The sequence below is a fragment of the Nanorana parkeri genome, unplaced genomic scaffold (genome assembly GCF_000935625.1).
Source record: "Nanorana parkeri isolate BGI_ZX_2015 unplaced genomic scaffold, ASM93562v1 scaffold73, whole genome shotgun sequence".
NCBI lineage: Eukaryota > Metazoa > Chordata > Amphibia > Anura > Dicroglossidae > Nanorana > Nanorana parkeri.
Window position 1 is genome coordinate 566,266 of NW_017306341.1, and position 16,966 is coordinate 583,231.

The 16,966-nt window shown below is 41.9% G+C and overlaps 1 protein-coding gene across 1 annotated transcript in view; it reads left to right on the forward strand.

Moving 5' to 3' along the window:
- The window catches only part of JMJD1C (jumonji domain containing 1C), a 299,423-nt gene that overhangs the window by 198,936 nt on the left and 83,521 nt on the right, over nt 1-16,966 (forward strand). The gene's annotated exons all lie outside the window — the stretch shown is intronic.

The following is a 16,966-nucleotide window of genomic DNA, read 5'->3' on the forward strand; positions in this document are numbered from 1 at the left end:
GGCTTTTTGCTTTCTAGGGGATGGGTGGCAGAAAGGAACTAGTCATTTATCACCCTGTGACAGATGGATAAGATTAGCAGCAGGATTAAGTTTGTCCCAGAAACTTTGCTATGGCTACAGCTCAAAGAGTGTGCTTAAACCTTATTCCTCATTATTAAAGGACCAGTAAACCTAACATCTAAGTCTCTTTTGCCTAAAAGAGCTGTTAATCCAATCCATAAGTATGCATAAAGTTCTCATGCCGGGACAGAATTTGATATATTTAGCATTGCATGTGTACTTGATATACGAGTCAGCTCAGCCTTTTGTTATGTGGGCAAGCAAGTGCCACCTTTTTATTCCATGTAACCAGCCACGTTAGACAAAAAAAGGCTGAGTAGTAGATGCCTGCAGTGTTTCTCAATACATTTACCAGACAACAGGGTAGTTTTACACCTGGAACCAGCAGGAACTTATTTCACCTGTATCCATCGTTATAATGCATGACAGACATTCCCAGTACAATAATCTGTCCACCTAAACTATTTCTTGCATCCAAAAGACCCTGATTGTCTCCTGGGTTCTGTGTATTATGATTAGCTGCTGCAGTCCAAAGGTACCGGCTGTCCCACCAGTTGTTGCGTCCCACGTTAGCTATAAATATCTTTTCACACAACATACATGTGACAGTTGGTATTAGATATTTTCTCTTGATAATTGCTGCTTATGAAACTTAATTATTACGAATCAGGCTGAATGTGACTAACTGTTGCTAACAATGCTGCACATGTAAGTTGCTTCAGACATCCCTGCTTGTTAGTCATATGCACTTACATATTATATGGATAGCAATGGTGATGATAGAGATGAGCATTGTGGATTTGCAATGGTGCATGTATTCCCTTCTCAAATTATCAATTATATTGTCCCCTGGACAGTTTGGTGGTCAGCGCGTGTCTAGCGTTCCATAGATTTCGTATCTGGCCATCACCTTGGCATTCACCTTGAAAGTTCCACCCATCAACAAGAAGGTGAAATCTGGGGCAGCTTGATCCACAGTCCATGTTAAGCATAGTAGCGTATGGCCCTTTAAACCACCAACAGACTATTGTGATTTTGCCCCATGATGCATTGGATAGTGACAAACCTGAGTGATGCCAGGATCAAATTCAGGAGTTAATAGAGTGCAAGCTATAATTTGAAATAAAAATGGTGCTTCTGTCAGCCAATACAACATGGACTAAATCTCTGTCATCATACATAAAGCTTTACAGTAAAAGACGTGTGTGAAGCGTCCGAGCTTTGTGTTCTGTGTACTGCTAGATGTATTTCAGCAAATGTTATCTATGGTGCGTGAGGTTATGTAATGTACTGTTACATAAACACTGCTAGTGCTGTGGAGTGATAAAGGCCATTGCGAGGTGATTGGAGGAGCTGTAGCATGCATCTGCTGGAACTGGTTGGCTGTAAATTAAGTTCACAGTATGAGGTCTTCGTGAACCAGAGATAATGATGTGAGTAGATGGAAGAAAACAATAGCTATTTGCAGTTTGTATAGTTCTCTCTACATTCCTCTCATTTAGGTATAAACCTAGAGTTATGGTTGTTTCTCTTGTGTGAGCTGCTCAGGCCGGTATAAAGGTGCCCATACACTGCACGATTCTCGTACGAGAATCGCGGGAAATCCCGCGATCGTACGAGAATCGTGCAGTGTATGGAAGGCATGCGACCGTTTCTACTGTACAGTCGCACGACTTTTGTATTTCGAGCATGTTCGAAAACCAGCTGAGAATCGTACCATTTTCGGCTGGTTTGAATCATGCTCGAGAGATAACTGCCGCACGGGCCGGTGTGCGCACGCGCACACTGCCCGTTCAGCATTGCAGTCTTTGGAAGCCCGCCCCTCAGGGGGCGGGCTTGCGATGATCGCAAGTACGATCTGCCTGTCCAAGATGGGCAGACCGTACGTTTTTTTAAAGTACTTTACAACCCTCGCAAGACAAAAGTCTTGCGAGGGTTGTAAAGTGTATGGGCACCTTTTTAGAATGGCCTTGTCTTCAATATAAAATAATACGGCTTCCAACTATCTCACAAGTCAGGGGAAGAAGTGGTGTTATCTGGTGGTGAATGAACCGTTAGCGTTGATACTCCATGACTCTATGCATACATTCAGCAAAGATTGGGCACCCTGGATCATTAATTATATTCCCCCAGAGGTGGAGATGGTGTTAACGGCAATCTAGTCGTATGATCTACTGACTAATTGGGAGATCTGGTTTCCCATAGGCTCTCCCCTCCTTCCTTTCCTATTTCCCTACCCTATTCCCTCCAATCCTGAACTTTTCTTTCTCCTTCTACTTGTATTTCTCCTCTCTACCTATCACCTGTCTTTTATACATTTTCTTTGAGTCCTTTGTCTTATATACCTGATCCTATAGATTTGAATGGGCCAAGTGTGATCTGCACTGGGTCCCCTGGGGGGCTTAACGAGCATTTTTATCTTTGCTAAGAAACCTTTAAATGGTACTAATATGGGAATTTCACTGGCTTCATTTACATAAGGCATTGTGACTGACTTTTGACTCAGTAGAATTCAATAATGGCATTAAAAACTCAACCGTGTGTGTGTTTTTAAAAAGCCGGCTTTGCACCAAGTGAATTTTGTCTGTTTGCAGTTTAATTGGTCAAAATGTTATCCATGGGTGCCGACAGCATCTGGCTTGACACAAGGCAATGTTTCATTTGAATTTGGTCAAAGGTGCCAGGTGGAAAATGGTCGGCTGAACAGTGACTGCAGTCACTATTTGGGCATTCTCACAGCTGTGGGCATTGGCTGTCGGGATATAATAACCTGGCAGGGGTGATCAAACTTTTTTTTATTGTGCCGTGGGGCTTAAAGGGGGAAAAAAACTACTAGTGTATGATTACCTTTTTATACTTTTTTGAAATGTAATAAAAACTATTGTGAAAGATACTGCTATGCTGGCCATAGGCAGAATGGTCTTTCTGACACTTCTCCTTCTAGGATGCAGACTGAAGGGGTCATTACAGGGAGTGAAGTGGATCAATCATGGGTACTCTGCCCACTCTTTTTTATAACTGTGTGTCATAATATGAGTGGAATGCAGTTGTATTGCTGTTTCCTAATATTCCTTTTCTTATACCTGCGGTTTTTAGTGAAGTTGGCTTTAAGGCAGGGCTGGACAGATCCAACAAGCCAGGTAGCCAATGCTTCTTACAAATTATAGCTGGCACCTAACTTTTCAGATTTCTCTCCTTGTCCTTAATGGAGCTGGCTTCTTAAAAAACATTCTGCTGGCCCGTGCAATGGACAAACCAGTGCCTGAATTCCATATTAGTTTCCCCACCCCTGTCTTTAAGAGGCTTTTGTATATATAAAAAATAAATTCTAGCCTATTTTTGCTGCTCGTAGCACACATTCCGAATACTTGTTTCATTTTTAAACCAAGGAGAGGGAAAATGACAATTGGAAGGTGATTGGTTGCTATGTTCTAGGAAGATTATGTTCTTCCGGTCCCTAGTTGCCTTGTGATTCATGCAGCATTGTCGGGGCATTATTTTGCAAAAAAAGAATGAACTTGACTAAGTTTGCTTTTGTGAGGATGCTAGGAGACGATGAATAGCTAACATTTTGCGCCGTGGATCACTCTACCATGTGTTTGTGATTTAGTTATACCTTTTTGGAAGTCTGGCATAGACTGTCAGTCTGTTTTGAATCCAAGGCAGTGTTGGTATCCTAGGTGGTCGTGGTTTCTCTTCTTGTTTTTATTGCAGAGAAGCTGACGAGATCCAAGTGTTCAGTGGACCTGGAGTGGGTTCCAAGGAGCTGGTTGGCTGGCATTCAAGCGGGAGGAAGCGGCTGCCTGGCAGCACTTACCATCTCATTCCCCCCTGCTAAAAGGTTCTTGTTTTCTGATAGCGGAATAAATCTTGGAGGATGTGTTATTTCAGTAGCCCAGACCATCCGTGGATAATCCTACTTTGACTACTGCTTTTATATTTCGGCAATTGCCGGTGGTAGAGCCATTCCTATTCACGACCATGAACTTAACTAAACAAGTACATGTATTTCATAGCACTGATAAGAGGAATTGCAACACATTTAAACTTGACAAACTCGTGTTCTGGGGAAGGGATAAAGGTGGAGATACAAGTACGTCTGCAAATGCAGTATCTCACAGCTAGGCAATGTATGTAATATTATAAGTGACTAATCAACTGCGTTTGTCATTGACATTCCAGCTTCGGCTTGTGCCTGATCTCACCTGTACTGACTGTAATAATATCTATTGTAGATATTTCATATCGGCATCTGCAGGAAACCCATGTGAACACAGGGAAATGTGTAAGCCTCAGCGAGATAGTGTGGAACATGAACCCAGGACTTTGGTGCTGCTAGGAGAGATTAAGAATTACGTAACCAATTTGCTGCTCACCTGTTTAAGACATTGCCTCATAAAACCGATTGAAAGTCGGTTCCCTAAAGAAAAACGAGGACTCCCTGCCTAAAGGCTCGCTATTCGTAATAAATTGGATCAGCTCCCAATAGCGTGAGAGGCGAGTGTCTGTTTTGTCTGCGTTTTGAGTCCCTCCTTCATTTCTAAATGATCTCCATCCTTGGCGTGTGTGCAAGTTTTGTCTCTTATTAAACATAGCACGTTGGTTCAGTTCTGCAGCAGCCCTTGTTCCCCGTCAATAAAAAGTGTAGAGCTGCAGCATGTTTTATTTGGTGCACACAGGGATGCACAAGGAACCAGGAAGCCAGGTCTTTTTAGGTAACGCACTTTCTAGTGTCTTTTAGGTTGTCCATTCCTAGACCAATTTGACAGTCACCGGTGCCGACCGGGCTATAATCCGGGCACATAGCTGTTCTATAAAATAAGATTTTATATATACAGCAGAGCATTTTCAGCCAGGACCAAACCCTCCCCCATCCACAAATATAGAAACCAGAGTTAGAAAATGAGGTGTAACCTTCCGTAAGGTATTTAGCTCTCTTAAAAATAAATACCAAGTATCCATCTCTTGGCATTTAAGTAGTATTGTCTGTTTTTCTTTAATGAATGCTATAATAACAAATGACTGCTGTCAGCACTTTTGGAGTAGTTGGCATATGGACATGTTAAAGTCCCAGTTCGGGTCTTTTCACACCAGAACACATGCATTAATGTGTGCGGACATGCATTTTAAAGACCCTGTTTGAATTGACTTTTGAACAGAAAACTGCAGGTCATCGCATCCGAAATGCGACATGCATGTTGGACATTATTCGAGTGGACAGCAGCACAGCACATTGGTGGGAACGAGTTGTTTGAAACACAATGGGGTTTCTCGTGTCCATGCTCGGTGGCTGTGCTGGATATATACAGCTGAAATGCACGTCAGCACATTTGGTGTGACCGAGCCCTGACTCTTCAAGTGGGAATGGCCAAATCTTGGCTGTCTGGATATTAATCCTGATTCTCAATACTTACTGATTCATAGCTGGCCTTACGCCATAACAGTAAAGCGTATATGTGTGACACTGGCTTACGATGCAAGACATAAAATTCAGCATTTTATTATTGTAGTAAACCAGCCTCTTTGTCAATATTTTACATGGCAACCACAAAGCTTGCTCAATGCCAATATTAAAGTTTTTTTCTTTTGTAATTGCTAAAAGCTGCTGAATCTTCTCTGAAGTCTTATCAGTACGGGGAACTGGCTCTTGGCACATAATTATGGATGTAATAAACTATGCAGCATCCACTTTTATTATAGGAGTGTGCATTGCTGTTACTCTACTTGCTTTATTATCGGCCCATTGACCATATATCTTTACAGCTTTTAGATTTTGCAAGATAGGAGCACAGCTGATTTTGAAGCTAAGTTTGCTTGCAAAGGTGACAAACCAAAAGTATAATCTACATTGCTCCTTCACCTTTGTAAAGTAAGTGAATTATGTGAAAGCATTGCCTGTGTTGTGTGTCTGGTGTAAGAAGGTAGGGCCTGCCCATTCCACACCATGATTCACCTCGGCATTGCTGGGCTTATCACACAGCTTACAGTCTGATCTTCCTGCTATGCTGGACATGGGAGGTGATGTGTTGGCCATCTCTCTGTGCAGCCCTGACTACAGACAAATCCTATAGTAGTCTGATGTTTCATGGCAACATTGAGGGTAATGTAAACTGATGAAATGAGCTTATTCATTCTGTGCGTTCTAATATAGGAGCAGCAGAATGCAATTTGTACAAATCATGCAAGCGATATCTTGGCCAGACATTAGCAAAAGCACCTCTGTTATGTTATTAACCTGCCAATGAACTTATTAAGGGAGTGTTTATATAATCGTAATGAAAAGTGTTTTTCTAAACCAGGAAGGTGATTTGTAAGATGGAGAGTCCAGCAGATGTAAAAAGGCTGTTTAATTTGGCGATGAGTTAAACAGCAGTCAAAATGTGTTTGTTTCTTCTAAAGTGTGGAAGAGTTAGAAACTATGTAAGGTATTAATGCCTTCCTATGCCAGACTCATGACAAGAAGTTTAATGAAAGTCTCCCCAATGTGAAAGAATATCCCAAAGGCATGTGTACAGAGGGAGCGAGCACCAGGATGATCCCCATCTTTGTGCTATTGCTTCTTTATTGTCCAGTCACAGGCTAGGTTGGATTCTGGACCAGATTGTATTGGGTGGGTAAACTCTGGCCCTCCAGCTGTGCTTGAACAACAAATCCCAACATGCCTCTGCCTCTGGGTTCATTCCTCTCATGTACACTCAACAGGAAGTGAGGGGATATCTTTCCAATGTGAGAGAAAAACCCCTCTCTGACTTTTGTTCGGGTGAACAAGTGTCCTCATTGGAAGATTTCCTCCTCTATTCCTCTTCTGGTGGCAACTCAAAAATGTGGATATACTCTTGATTTCATTTCTGTTGATTTCATCGATCAGCACACATTTAGAGAGTGAATAATTCTAACATGTACACAACAGTTAAAACTTCACAGTGGTTTTACCCCTCACTACAAAATCCAAATGTAAAAAAAAAAGTTCTGCCTGTACTTCTCCTTTAACTGCATTGTGGTCTGCAGAGAGGGTGTTGTTTCTGGCCGGAGTGTCTGGATCACAAGGCTGCTTACAAATCCTTTGGCAGGTAAAAGAGTTCACATACAAGTGTATGTCAAATGTGTGTTTTGCTGTCTGTCTGGAGCTGAGATGTAAGTGACTGAATAGGACTCTGATGGATTATGAAATAGGAAACAGGCAACATAACAATGACTTTTGTTTATCCTACAATGTTTCTTGTGTGTGTATTGAGCAAGAGCAAGTGATATCACGTTGTGTGCTTTCCTGAAGCATGTTTATCACAGTATTCTTCATTTTGTACTTTACTGATATACGGTGTTGGGGAGGCCCATATATTATTTGTAATGATATACAGTATTGGGGAGGCCCATATATTTGTCATGATATACAGTATTGGGGAGGCCCATATTTTATTTGTAATGATATATACAGTGTTGGGGAGGCCCATGGATTATTTTTACTTTACTGATATATAGTGTTAGGGAGGTCCATATATTAACATACCACATATACATACCATATATATAGGGTACATCTCCCCGTTTGATAAGTATATTTTTTAATTGGCTTTAGTCAAAGCAACCATGCTGGAAATTGTTATCCGGTGACTACAGCCAATTGTCTGAATACAGTAGACGGCAGGGGGAATTCCCCCATTTAGATTGTTTATCATGGATGGAGGATTTGAGTGTTTGTTCTCGTTTAGCCCATTAAATTTTAGCTGGATGGTGCCCTTGACACCATTCCATTGGACAAGTCCATTTTTTTTAGTCGACTTGTTGTAGGAGCCATTCCAAAAAATTTGGGTATTCAGGCACCAGCACACCCACTGCCGTCAGAATACATTGTTAATAAATCTAAAGGAGATTGTAACGTATGTGACCAGTTTAACTGAATGCTGCCATTCCTTTTAAGACACGGGGCTTCAAATTACACTGTGTGTAGATATATTTGGCATGCCTGCTTTCTATGTACAGCTAAGTGCTGGAGACCTTAAATAACCTGGCATTTTCCAAGATGACTTGGGTTGTATATACTTTTAGCCTTTTGCGACAAACAATTTAAGAGTTGGAATGAGGCTGCTTCCTGGAACACACTGATACTGTTGTAGCACTGGCAGCATTTGTGCTGTGAACGGTACAAGTATGGACCAAAGTATTTATTTTGCTCATCTTGATTTGTAATATTATATTTGGACAGGTTTAATAAAATACAACTATTGCTCAGTTGGTGTCCAAATGCATTCTTCTCGTGTGTGCTCAAACAGTCCACTACCAGTCCACAGCATATGGTAAAGTGAGGAAGGGGGGGGGTCATGTGACATACACCATTCCCGCTTGTGATAGATGGTGTGATACTTCATCATCAGCCACTTGTATTGGGTCATGGCACCTAGTCCTAAAAAGATCAACAAACAGCAAACCTCCAAATGAAACAAATTCTTTCATCCAACTGCCTTGTATGATAAGGGGTTAACACTGTAGTCCTATGGTTTTTTTTTCAGTGACTTGGTAACCCATAATTACAGAGTTGTGGCGGCTGTCTATATGGGTCTAGCAATGTAGTGGTTAAAGTAATTGAGTATTTACAAAAATAACGCCCTGAGGAAAAACTAGGTTCTGTTTCTATTTGTTTGCAGGGTGATGGGAGGAAAAAAGGCTTTGAGTCATTCCAGGTAGGTCATGTGCTTCCTTTGCAGTGGTTATGTGAATATAAATAATGAGCGCATGACTAGTGTTATTGCCAAGGTGAGCTTTTCTCATTCTGCACACAAAGGGAAGATTAGACAAGTGGTAATTATCAGGAGCTGCTTGTTTTCAGACTGTCACTAATAGCCAATAACCTGCACAGTGGCCTAGACAGAAATGAATCGCCAGTTTCAGGCTGTTGCTGTAAAGGTGTGATTTTAGCTTGTTGTGATTGCTTTCCATCGGTGGTGGGTCTTCGTATGCTACCAATATTTGCCCTCTCTGCCTCCCCTCTATTTAACTACTGGCCAGGTAAAGGCATTTATTCACTGAGTATTGATTGGTATCTAGATAAGCGAGTCGGGGATATGTGACATTGGGAGGACTCTCAGCACCCATCTGACACACATCTAGTATGAGTGGGCACTAGACTACATACGGGTCAGATCTGAAATCCCAAAGGACCCTTGTACAGCTGTGCAATCTGTACACATGGTATGTCCACCCCTGGTCGTCTTGATAACCAGCTTTTGCAATGTTAGTAAAGTCTTCTCCTCTATAGTAATAGACATGCATTGGCAAGATATGAATATCATTTTAGATAGTGATGTTTTGTGAAAAGGCAATAGGGCTAAGCACTGACGTCTGACCTCATTTCATGACCACGGCCAGATTACTGTTAGATAACAGTCAGGGGACACTCACAGATTTACTAGGAAGAGATAGTAAGGGATTTTATGTATTCAGTGATGAAATAAGAAATGGAATGCACACACTATAGATACTATAGATACACTTGGCAATAAAGAATGACTTATTACACCTTTTAAGTTGCCATTAATGGTACTTCTGAACATCTGATATCACACAAGCTTGTTCAGGTTAGTGGCTTGCCAAGTAATATAGGAAAGATAAAGTTGGAGAAAGCACCTTCAAACACAAGTCAACAGTGACTGCTCTTAGGTTGTACTAGTGTCAGGTTTCCTTTTAAGAACCTCCTTTTATTGTCCCACATCAACCAATCGGATTCAGATTTCCATGTTCCAGTTGTCACCTTTAAAGACGATCTTGACTTTGACTTTTGCTTATGGGGCATTAAAGGCAGATGTATCCCGGCACTAGCACAAAATATTTGCCTTGTTGAATAGGCCTGGATTTGGTGATAAGATTTGTGTCTCATGAATGGGTCCTTGAATAAACAGAAACAGGAACCATACCGCACTCCTTTCCGGGATTCCCACTTGATGAAGATGGGTGCTCGAAATGACTGCGGATGGCACCGCCACACATGAACAGTAGAAAAATGTCACCAGCACACCATGAGTTGAAAAAGCAAAATATTGCCAATAGCTGTATCTCATTGGCAAGCGCTTTCGGGGCCTCGCAGGGTCCCCTTCATCAGGCTTATGAAGGGGACCCTGCGAGGCCCCGAAAGCGCTTGCCAATGAGATACAGCTATTGGCAATAAAATATTTTGCTTTTTCAACTCATGGTGTGCTGGTGACATTTTTCTACTGTTCATGAATGGGTCCTGCCACCACGTACAAGAGCCTTTTGTTTTTCTGGCACTGCGACTTATAAGGGAGGTTGTAAGTATTCCACGTTAATGAGTGAAGTGTATGAGACATTGAATGAGCTTTCATCACCATGTCATTGCTATTTCAGCAATTCACATCCAAGGGACAGGAGCACAGGTAACCCTCCTCCACTACATAAGAAATTATTGTTGGGTTTCCGTGTAGTTCCACTTTAATGACTCTGTGATTTATCACACCGCTGGCTGGCTCCTGCAAGAAAATGAATGGGAGCAGCCTCCTCTGAGTCACTGGCTGACCTTGTGTAAGGTGACTGGCAGCCTTTTGTTGTCTCTTGTATCCAAGGAGCAAGGCTTGCCTGTCGCATCTTTTATTCTTTCTGTTTTCATCAAACCTTGCAGTAAAATAATAGATTTTTTTCCCAGCAGAATGGGAGGGACAACTCCCTCTTGGAATATATCTGATTAGTATAACTTTTAATATAACAATACAGACCATTGGTTACTGCCTTTTGTTCGGTAATCATTACGATACAGGCGTGTGATATTGACCTCTGTTTAATAACCAGGGATCACCAAAACCCCTCCCCAGTGTGGGTCACGTTGTCTCCAGTACCCCTTTACATGCAAACTTTGCTTGGCTGCTTTTTTCCCTAAATATCCCGTGTTTTTAAATAAATACAGATCTGTATTGTATACCAATTATTTCTTAGCTAACCAACTTATTGCAATATTTTGACAAACGGAGGTAATCTCTTGAGTACACATCCTACTCACTGAAAACCTGTTCTAGGGCAGCGTCATTGTGTCTGCTAGTGGATGCTTTTTATTTTCTGCTGAATTCTTCTTTTTTTTTTTTTTCCCCAACTACGACATTGTCCCTTGTTCCAGACCTCAGACAACTTTGGAAAATACCTCCCTGTGGACCTTTTAGGGAAGTCCATAAATCTGCATGCTGCAAAGCTTAACCAACAGCAGATTTGTCCATTCATACTGCTAGGCATACAGTAGTTGGCAGATATGGACAGTTTATTCAGATGCTATACTTTGTAGAAGGGTTCATGGAAAAGGCTGCTCAGTATTCACGTACAAATCTATAGATCGAGAACTAAGCGATCACAAACCGCTGATCACTCGGCTCATGGCTTCTCCCTGCAGAGAGCAGTGACTGTCAGTCATGGCTCCCCGTAGGGATTCCCCCCTTTCCTCTCTGTTTCTCCAGCACTCACTGGAGGGACAGACGGGATCGGGGGAATGGGGCGGGCACAGCTGACTCTGGCTCTAGAGAGGCAGAGTCAGCTGTCAATCAGGCAGCTGGGTGGATCCTGACAATTGTCAGGTTCTTTCCCGGCAGCATCATGGTCCTGCGTTATCAGCAAATAGCGGGGAGTACTCCTGTGACCCAAAAAGAGGACTAAACCAAAAAAAAAAAGGTTTGGCGTTTAGTTCTTTTTTTTTAAACCATATCAAAGGTGATTTGCACTTTAGGCCTCATGCACACCGGCTCCCTGTGTTAAACACTGAAAAGTTATGTGGGAAGTATAAACAACCAGGTCACTTTTTTCTTTAATTTAGATGTTCCTGGGTTTAGACGCAATTACATGCGTTTAGCTACATTAAAGCAGGCAAGAGGGTCCCAGGACGCAGAAAATTCCTGTTTGTGTTCATGGCTAGGTGCGCATTCAGCCATATCAAAGTATTGCATGCTTCGTGGTGTGTTTAGAAATGAGCTCCAAATGCACGTGGAAACTTGTATTTTATTGCTCGTCTGCATGGGGCCTTCACTGAAATGGATGAAAACTGAACAGAATGGACCCATGTTAGGTTTATGACAGTTGGATGTGGACATCTAGATTGCCTCTAATCAGTCGCATACAGGTCTGAAAAACTAGGACGCAAACATTCTCTTTTTGGAACTGAACTGATGAGGTAATTGGATACCCATAGAGTTTTATATTGGGCTTCCAATCACATCCGCCTGAAAAACTGACAGGCGGACCTGATTGAAACACTTAGTAGGAGAGGCCTCAGGCATGTTTTCTCTGCGTGAAGTTTAGCTTTAAGATCATTGGCAGTCCATGTGATAAAAAAATCCTATTGGTTCAGATGCTTTTTTCCAGATTCCGATCACATCAGTTATGTCATGCTTTTTTATTGTGACAGTTAGGCCCCGGGAAGCAGAGTTTTGGACCTCCAGGAAATAAAATTGCCTTTACTCATGTTGCTTGTGGAAGACGTGTGATTAATGTGCCAGGAAAGCATATAGTGCACTGCATGATCTCCATTAGGAACAGAAACGGGGGATTTAAAATGAAATGTAATTTCTCGTCTACAATAGCCATGCACCTATAATGTGCTGAAAATCCATTCTATGCCAGTGTTACTATTCACTGATTCAAATCCTCAGAGTCCTATTGTACTTCAAAGCATTCTCTATCAGCTCCGGGGTTATCTGAGGATAGTTGTTTTGTTAGCAGTTCCACAGCAGGAATGCTGACACGAATTTTGCAATCTGTGCCATCCTCTTGTGTAAATGAAGCGCTGCAGATAAATTAGTCGGCAGCAGACCGGCGAGTTTGTCTCATTTATATTTTTGCATCAGCATGTGCTCAATGCCTGTCTGCACACTGTGCTCAGCTAAAATTCATGGTCGCTTGGTAGGCTATTAAACTGGACTGCAGTGCTTTGTTCTGTTTGCTAGAGGAAGGTGGAAGGGTAGCTCTTGATCTTATTTCCTGGGGTTTGTGGAGTGGTTAGAACTTCCATTTTGGTTTGCTTTCAATGTTTACAAGAAGCACAACTGTCATGTTTGAATGATCTTCCCTGATAGTAAAGAGTTAAAGTGGGGCTAAGCCCATTCATACCAGTTCAGCTGTGGTTAATGCCAGCAGGCGAATTGCTACCAACTAGTTGGGGTAGAGTGACTCCATAGAGGGAATAGTTAAATAATTTCTCAGCTGAGAAATGTAAGCCATTACACACTCCTAGATGCAATGAACCATTGAAGCTGGCCATACACTTAGGAGTATGACTTCCAGAATAAATGATGATTCTGTTTGAGCCCAACATGCATTTCAGTCAATGTGCCCTTAGCTAGCATAATGGACAGGACCCTTAAGGTGCCCATAAACTGTTCGAATTCACACAGCGTGTGCCGTTGGCGAGCTGATCGAAGGAGCCAGTCAGAAAATCTTCAACCGATCAGAGCCGGCAGCCAATGAGCTGCCCGCTCTGGTTGGGTATTCTGACAGGAGTCTGCGGCCCCTGTCGGAATACAATGCAAACAACGGGATTTCTCAATCAACGCGCTGTTTGTGTTGATGGAGGAATTGGGTCTATTTTTTTTCCTTCAGCTTGCGTGTTGAATGAAAAAAAAAAAAATAGATCAGTGTGTGGGCAGCTTTAGGTTCTCTCCTGTTCAGGAGTTGCACAATCCAAACGAGGAGCTGGTGCGCAATTTTTAGGTTAAGAAACGCTCGTTTACGCTGAAAACAATAGAAAAAGAACTGGAAGCCTGTAATACACAAAATCCTATGCATTTCTGCACGCTTGTAAAAAAGGGCCCTTAAAGAGCTTTGCTTTCTACAAAAACTTTGCTATCTTTAAATAAAACCTCTTCATTTTGGAATGTAGACACCCAGAAATAGGTGGTCTCTGACCGGCAGATCGGTGGAAGACATGCTGTGTTTGGTTATTTTTTTACTTGTATTTTTTTATGACTTTTTACCATTTTCTACAAAACACAGGTACAGAAAATGTGACCTCAAACTGATAGATGCACATTAAGGAATACAATAAAATAGCACATGAAGAGATGAATCTATACTATCAATGTTGGTAGTACATTCTCTGAAGTAGACCGCAGTTAAGTTAAAAAAAAAAAAAAAGGAATGTTCAAGTCTAGTAATCAGTGGTGTGTGAGTTGTATCGGGTTCTACCATTAACTCACATCTGATGGGGATAGGAGAATGAGAGAACCATAGACTGATTGGTCTCATAGGGCCCCTGTTTGTAGAAATCGATGCATTCTGTCCCAAAGTCTAGCTGCCAAATCTTCCAGTCTTCTAATCTCCATAATATTGTTGATCAGGTCAATATCTGTATCTGTAAACTCCGTCCTTTTATACGGCTCATCCTGTGGTCTGGGCATTTATTTCTTCTTTTAGTTAGCAGGCCGGGGCTGTGGATGGTGAGTCTCAGACCCCATTGCAGCTTTACCCTCTGCTGGAGCCTTTGTCAGTCAGGCATTTGGGGGCAGAAGTGTTTCACTATGAAGTAAGCTGCCAATGGACAGTCATGCCGTGGATTGGCACAGAGCCTTGAAGTCCCAGTACAGGAGCAGGCACGGCGTGATGACACTACCACAGCATTAGGAGGCTATGTTTGGTGTTGTCACCCTGTTGCAGGAAGTGCAAAGAGGCCGCTGAAACTAGCAGGATCACTAGGTATTTACTAGCTGCAATTTAAAATAACACATCAAACTTTACTGTAGAGGTGCAATGTATTCTATTAGGGGAGTTTTAATACCATGCACTAGGTCCCTAGGAAATTGCAGTTCTTGAGCACTCCCCCACTATTCCCAATTTACTGCCTTTAGGGCCCATTCACACCACATCCGGATTACCTCCAGACCAGACTGTTTCCGGACCCAAAATGCATCCTAATGTAACCCTATGCTATTTCTGGCCTCTATTCCCACCAGCGCAGTCCGTACCAGACCAGAAAAATACTGCTTGTTCTATTTTGTCTGGTCTGGAATGCATAAACGCATGGAATGCACCTGTAAGACCATTTTAAGCTAGAAAAAAAAAATACAAATTGCGGTAAAAACGTGGTAAAAACGCAATGCACTATGTTCCAGATCTGGTCCGGAAATGGTGTGAACCCAGCCTTAGAGGAGACTTTTTATAGTGCTATACCATATTACTTGTCAGATTTCCTGACCCCTGCCTCTCCTTTTTCCTCTTTTACTATTAATCATTACATCAAACGTAACATTTATTCCATAACACAAAATAGAAATATCATCTCCTACCGTGTTTCCCCGAAAATAAGACGGTGTCTTATATTTTTTTTTTCTACGAAAAAAAAGACACTAGGTCTTATTTTCGGGGGATGTCTTACCTTGCTTGGCTGCAGCTGTCCGCTCAAAAGATTGGGCAATCTGCAGCCCACACACTCCGATTCCTATTAAGTGTACCGTCACATATTGTAGCGACCGTAGAAAATATTCCTTTTAATTATAGATGGTAGAGGAGCAGCTCCAGCAGTTCTGTGATGTCTACACAGCTCCAAAGTAATTAGAATTGAATTCATTAATAAGCAGAGGGTCACAATAACAGTTAATGCTGCTTGAACTTTGTATCAGGACATCTGTGCTAACATGGCTTGTTGGGAGGAGAAAGTTGCTAAATGAATCACCTCCTCCTGGGAGTAGACCTCATTTGTTTTCATTGCGAGCAGATCTATTGAAGACTGTGAAAAGAAAACAAACAACGCAGACAATGCAGAGAGGAAGGACATTTGCATTTCACCTATACAGTTACAAGAGTACCATAAACAGTCACCTTTCCATTTGTTTGTGTCCTACCCACACGTGTCTTGGCCATCATGCACGGTTGGGTGTGATCCTTGTGCGTTTGTGTGGATTGATGTGAGTATCTCTGTCATACAGCTTTATGTACAATGTTCGGGAGGATCTTCAGCAAGATATGTATATCATATTTTTAGGTTCTTACTTTGGAAACTAAGGGCCTACAACACTAAATTGCTCCAAAGAGATGTTACCTGTGATACCAAATTTAGTGGCACCTTCCATTTCCATTGCATGGTTGATAATGAAGAGATAAGACTGGATATGACTAGAGGTGCACGGAAATAGAAATGTAAAAACCGAAACGAAACCAAAATAGAAAAAATTGTCAGAGCGAAACCGAAAATGTTTTTATTTACATTTTTTTTAAATATTTGATTTTTATTTATTTTGATAAAGTTTTACATTTTTTAATTCATTTTTTATTAAATATTTTTATTTTTCACTTTACTTTTAGGGGCTTCGGGGAAATATTAGGGGTCTAAACAGACCCCTGATATTTCCCTTTTTAAAATAGAAAAAGAGATTGAGAACACAGAGTCCTCAATCTCTTTTTCTGTATCCCCTGTTATCAATGAACAGGAATCCTCTGAGTGTTCCTGTTCATTGATAACTTGAGAGAATATAGTATGTTTACTATAACGACAATCATGAATGAACAGGAGTGGATATAGATCACTTCCCACTCATTCATAATTGAGGATATATTAACCATACCATATCCTCAATTATCTACAAACACTCAGCAATCACTGATCGCTGAGTGTATGTAGCCTGCTCTCCTCTCTGACACACACTGTCACGCTGTCTCCGCCCCCACACCGCTCTGCTGCACTGTGATAGGCGGCTGAGCGGTGTGGGAGGAGAGACGCCGGCCGCTCACAGTGCTCTTGTCCCGCAGCGCTCGGCCGTCTGTCACTTTCTCTTTTCCACGCTGGGACACAGAGCAGCGCCCAGCAGGGAGGAAAGAAATCACGGATGCGCCTATGTATTGGCAGGAAAATGGCACTTTCGGCCTTCATGGTGGGGTAAACGCATATTATTTTAATGGAAGCTGCAGATACAGGCAATACTGGTGACTGGTTTTG